Consider the following 6,152-nt stretch of genomic DNA (forward strand, 5'->3'; position numbering starts at 1 on the left):
AACAGTCATTAATTTTATATATATATATATATATATATATATATATATATATATATATATATATATATATATATATATATATATATATATACAGTCAAGCCCAAAGTTATTCATACCCCTGACAAATCTGACTTAACCCTTTAACTGCCCGCTCGACCAAATGGTTGAGCACATTTTGAGTCACTATATTTATTAAGAGGAGTACCTAACTTAACTTAAAGCTGATTGAGCATCTCTACCATCTGGTTGAGCTATGTTATGCCAAAAGAAATCCACTAGATGTCATTATGTCAATCAGCAGTACTTGTGACAACACTTCTTCTCTCATGGATGTCAGAATCAAAGAAATCACTCCTGCCATGTGAACTGTTTTTGGTGAAATTTTGCAAGCTAAGCATATTTTTTTGACATATTACACTGTAGGAGCCCTAACTTTACAAAATTATGTTGCTTGTTGCCAAAAAAAAACTTCAGTATGTTTTCAATAATTTTTCAAAAATGTGCTCAACCAAACGGTTGATTTGTCACTTTATGGTAAAGGTAGAAATGCTAAGCTAACCAAATTTTTGTATATGCTTTACACTGAATTTTTTAGAATTTTAAAGGAATTTTAAAGAGAACGGGATGTTTTATTTCATATACAGAGGCATTGCTGGATATGGTGGAAGAAAAAGACCCCCAGGAACCCAGTAGGTCTTGTTTGAGACTCAAATCCCAACCATTAAACACTGTAGTAAAAGAGTGAGAGATGGGAGTACCTTTATCTGTTCTCACATGGGCAGATATCCAAAGGGTATCTTCAAGGGGAGAGTACATTGCCAACATGAAATAACCAATACATTGCTATTGCGGCAGAAATTTGGACAGTACCTTACCTTTGTATAAAAGTATACAAAGTATAAAAATTTGGCCCATCATGATTTACAAAATGTACATATAATCCATGTGTAACGGAGGCCAGCTAGTAGGTGCTGTGCAGGTAAACCTCACTCCCCGATCTCAAGAGACGCACTAGCGACAGATGCTAGAGGTTGCAGCCTTTAGCCTCCTTGTTAGTGCGTCCGCCTCCCGTGCCGGAGACCCGGGTTCGAGACCCGCTCGGAGCGGGTGCGGTAGGACCCGGGTGAGAGGGGTTACATTGGTGCCGTGACCCGGACGGGAGTGAGATTTAGGGGGGTGAGTGTAACGGAGGCCAGCTAGTAGGTGCTGTGCAGGTAAACCTCACTCCCCGATCTCAAGAGACGCACTAGCGACAGATGCTAGAGGTTGCAGCCTTTAGCCTCCTTGTTAGTGCGTCCGCCTCCCGTTGCCGGAGAGCCGGGTTCGAGACCCGCTCGGAGCGGGTGCGGTAGGACCCGGGTGAGAGGGGTTACATTGGTGCCGTGACCCGGACGGGAGTGAGGTTTAGGGGGGTGAGTGTAACGGAGGCCAGCTAGTAGGTGCTGTGCAGGTAAACCTCACTCCCCGATCTCAAGAGACGCACTAGCGACAGATGCTAGAGGTTGCAGCCTTTAGCCTCCTTGTTAGTGCGTCCGCCTCCCGTGCCGGAGACCCGGGTTCGAGACCCACTCGGAGCGGGTGCGGTAGGACCCGGGTGAGAGGGGTTACACATGCACAAAAGTACAAAAAGAAACTAAAGTCTACATGCAAATGAAAATGACAGCATAATAAATGTGTTAGATTGAACTAGAAAATAGCAAGAAGGGGCTGTTTTGAATATGGATATTGTATTGCTATTTACCTTTTTCAGTGTTTTCATTTTCTTGTTAACACCAAATATGCTTTGAAATAAAAATGTTTGCTCTTGCAGACATCCGTCATGAGTCACAGAAAGTAAACCACTTATCAGATGCTGTCTGCGTTAAGCGTGAAGGACACCTGATATCTGACAGCCTCTTTAGTATTGCTGTTTAGAATTTGAATATAGAGCTCTTAGCTAAGCTTCTTATTTTGCATTAACTGATTTGTATTGTAACTAATAAAGTAATTCCGTATTTTACTGTTACAGTTGCCTCCTGCGAGACTTTACTTATAACTTCAAACTGGGCCTCAAACAAGAACAACCACAAAGGAGCCATCATTCCTGAAAGACTGCAACTTGTGGGCGGGTGAGTAACTGAGTAAAGTAGGGTTAAAGGTATAAGATAAAAGGACACACCAAGTAACATGTTATTTCATGTTAACTAATGAATTGGTTAACATTTAAGACCTTTTCCTTATTCTAAAAGGCCAAAGGAAAGGTTCTTGAAAACAGCCTGATTTGTTTCTGGGCAGCTGATTCTTAACGTAAGTACAAAGAATGCATTAAAATTCCACATCAACATCTCAAGACTTGCATTAGCCTACTCCATTTAACCATTTGTGATATCAACGCGGGAAATATGAAATCCTGTTTACTATCAACTATTTAGAGACTTTTTTCATCATGATTCCAGTGATAGTACAAGTTCTATAGCCATTGAATATATATACAGTATAACCTGTATATATATATACAGTCAAGCCCAAAGTTATTCATACCCCTGACAAATTCTGTTTCTTTCATTGGTTGTTGAGACCTGCAAACCTCTGGAACCTTGTGTTCAGCAGAGGTTTCACCCATATCCCAGTGTCACAGGTTGTCAGTCACACTCATCGTGACTGCAGAATGATGGCCACCATGTGTTGGAAAGTGTCAGGTGCCCTGTGTAACCCATATGGAATAGCAGCATCCTTCTAGGTTGCTCAAAGCAATTTCCTGTCACTTGCCACTTGTCTCCAGCAATCTAGCACTATCTGAACAAGCTCTGAAAACATAGCTAGAGCTCTACCCAGCCAAACACATCAGCTATGTACATTTAGAAATGCAAAAATTGTTTTATGTCTAGGATTAGAACTAGATGGCAGTTATTTAATTAAACATGCAATGTGATGAGGTCATGTGGTTTGAAAATTGTATTGCGAACTAATAGCTGTGTCGGAATTCTAATACTTCCTGTATTGAATGGCAACTAACATCTTACATCTCAGCTATTGTTAAGTACATACATTAGGTTTGCAAATGTTTAGTATTAATATTATACAGCCACTATTATCACTGACCTTTGAACTGTTTGTTCTTTGAGCTATAATGTACAGTACTAACAACAACTGCGGAAACTTGGACTAAGCAAATACAATTTAACCATAAGGAGCAATTTGCTTGGTACAAACACACTTGCTTTAAATGTTGCAAATATTTCCTGGCCTCACTGAATTCCACCAAATGCATTGGTTCATCCTAGTATTGTTGTTTCATGAATACTGATTATTCAGACATCCTACTCATTCAGTGCATTGATTTTTGCATACTATATAATAGGCAGTATGCACATTTGGATGCAGATTTAATTTACATTTTTTTTAAACACTAGAGAAAGCAAGTGATTTTTCTCAACAGACATAGAGTTGGTAACAAATATTTGACTAAATTATGAAAATAAGCAAACCTAAAACACTAATGTGAATTCAAAACGTCTTTGAAATCGATTTGGGACACACTCCTGTGTTCAAAATATAAAATATTAAACACAATATTAAAATTTAGGACACTTTTGTGTTATATAAGATTTATAATGCGTAATATTACGTCTTTTCAAATCAGTTTGGGACAATCTTGTGTGTTACTCAAGATTTGCATCAAATTAAATTTACAAAAGTGATTTTTATATACATAAAGCATATTTAAATGTAAGTATGGTTGCATTTAACATGCTTTCTGTTCTGTAATTTAATGTTTCAAATAATGTTTGTGGAAAAAGATGTCAAAATTAGTGAAATAATGTTACATCGTCATTCAGCATAACAGATATTTTTTGTAAGAATGAGCTAACACTTATTTTGACCTGTACTTAATAAAATAAATAAAAGAACATGTGATCACACTACATTATACTTCTTGCTGACAAATAAGTAAGTTTTAAAGATAGTGGCAAAGGTTTGGGGATTAACGCATTACAAGTAATGTGAGTTACGTAATCAGATTTTTTTTAATCAAGTAACTACTAAAGTAATGCATTACTTTTCAATTTACAAAAAAATATCTGAGTTACCTTTTCAAATAAGTAACACCAGTTAACTTGTTTTCCCATTTATTGCCTGACAGCTTTTCTGTCCCCATGTTGAGAGAAATTGGGAGTAATTGTAGAGGTATTGTGGTTTGTTTGAGCTGTGCTCTTTTACTGTAGAGACGTAAATTTACAATTCTTTCAGCCTGAGGCTTATTCATTTCACTTTTGGTGTGAAAAAAAAATGCTTTTATATTTGGCAAAAATAGAACATTTTTATATTAGAAACAAACAAGCAAACCCAGTCCAGACGAGAAAAACTGGTGCAAAAGTAAACACATTACTTTCCATAAAAAGAAACTAATGTAATTAGTACATTTTTAGATAGCCTAATAATGCATATATTAATGCAATACCTATTAAAAGTAACTTCCTCCAAAACTGTGTGGCAAAGATTGTAAAGATTTTAAATTACAATTATTTGGTTTAATGTCATCTAATGAATCTGGTTCTAAATATGCCTTACAAGATTGTTTGTTAGACTTTTGTTACACTAAATGACACATGGGTGTCTTCTGTAAAAAATAGTAAAATTATAGTCGTTGTTTTAACATTTTAAACTTTTATTTCGATGCTTGGTAATCTTTTTGTCTGACCTGACCCCTATGTAAATTCACTGCGTCTACGACTGCCTCGAAAACCAATCATTTGCATTCATGCATTCACCATTGCAAGACCTTTAATTAAGCAATAAGGTACAGCACGGCCTCAAGTAGCTTATTGCTTTTATAAAACGGTTATCACACAATAAAAATATTAAAATCAAAAATATATATTAATTTTTATATATTAAGTTGTATGTTTTCATAAAGTAAAATCATTAACTGCCTTCCGCTGTAAAAAGTAGTCCCTAACTGCTGCAGCTTTGTTTACGTTGCTAAGGGTGGTTGCTAAGGGGGTTCAATGATACACTAAACTTTTTTTTTTTTTTTATAGAACATGTAAACAACATAGTTACAGAAAACAGGCATCAAAAAGAGAGGCTCCAAAGCAAAGATGATTAAAGAACAAAAAAAAAAAATAATAATAATAAAATAAAATAAAAAATAAGACATTCACAAGACGCCAAATACAGATTCATAATATTTTACAATTGACACAGCTTTTACATTTCTCACAACTTTAAGAGACTTCATTAAAAGATTGAGTTCGTTAGAGAAAACCTTGTATAAAGGAGGAGATTTTGACAATCTACACTTATGAATGAAAAATTTGCCATTCAAGATGATAAAATGTTCAAAATTTTGAACATTTTTATCATCATTCTCAAAATAAATAATTTCTTTCATATTCAGTGTTACCGTTAGATTAATTTTGACTGAAAAAAAAAAAAAAAAAAAAAAACAGAAAAACAATCTTTCCAAAATGATTGTACACTCGGGCAATCAACAAACAGATGACATAAAGATTCCTCACAGGTGTTACAAAAAGAACATTCTCTTCCAATATCCATAAAATTAGAGAGCAACATATTGGTTGGATAATGAGACACAAAACCGTTGAGTGAAGCGGTCAAAGCAGTGCCGCATCATGAATACGACACAGCTGCTGACCAATCAGAATTGAGGAATGGAACTAACCGTTTTATAATAAAAGATAGTACACTGATGAGTAAATAATTAAAGACGAGCGACGTGATAAACTGCAAACGAGATATTCGCCACGTACATCGCCTGTGACCAGTTTTCCATTATTTATTTCAATCGTCTTCCATCTATCTTCTAATTTACTAAATGGTAAGAGAACTGCTCACATAGCCCTCGTTTCAAAGTATTAAAATTTAATCCAAACTCTCTTGACCTTTGTGTGAATGGTACTAGCGCAAAGCCAAAGAATTGTACTGAAAGTGACTTTTTATGAATATTAAAAAGGTTCCGAAATTACTCCAATGGGAGTTGCTTGCCTAATGAATATTCAATAAGCTTACGTTCTCGCCTTCCAATGGCGAACGCTTTGGCTGCTGAATATTAAGTAGAATTCGTAATTTTGCGGGGCGGCGCTCACTAATGACGCAATCTCCCCCCGCCCTGTGTGTTAGTTACACGCTGCTGTCTTGTGAATGGGTCA

The sequence above is a fragment of the Garra rufa genome, chromosome 5 (genome assembly GCF_049309525.1).
Source record: "Garra rufa chromosome 5, GarRuf1.0, whole genome shotgun sequence".
Taxonomy (NCBI): Eukaryota; Metazoa; Chordata; class Actinopteri; order Cypriniformes; family Cyprinidae; genus Garra; species Garra rufa.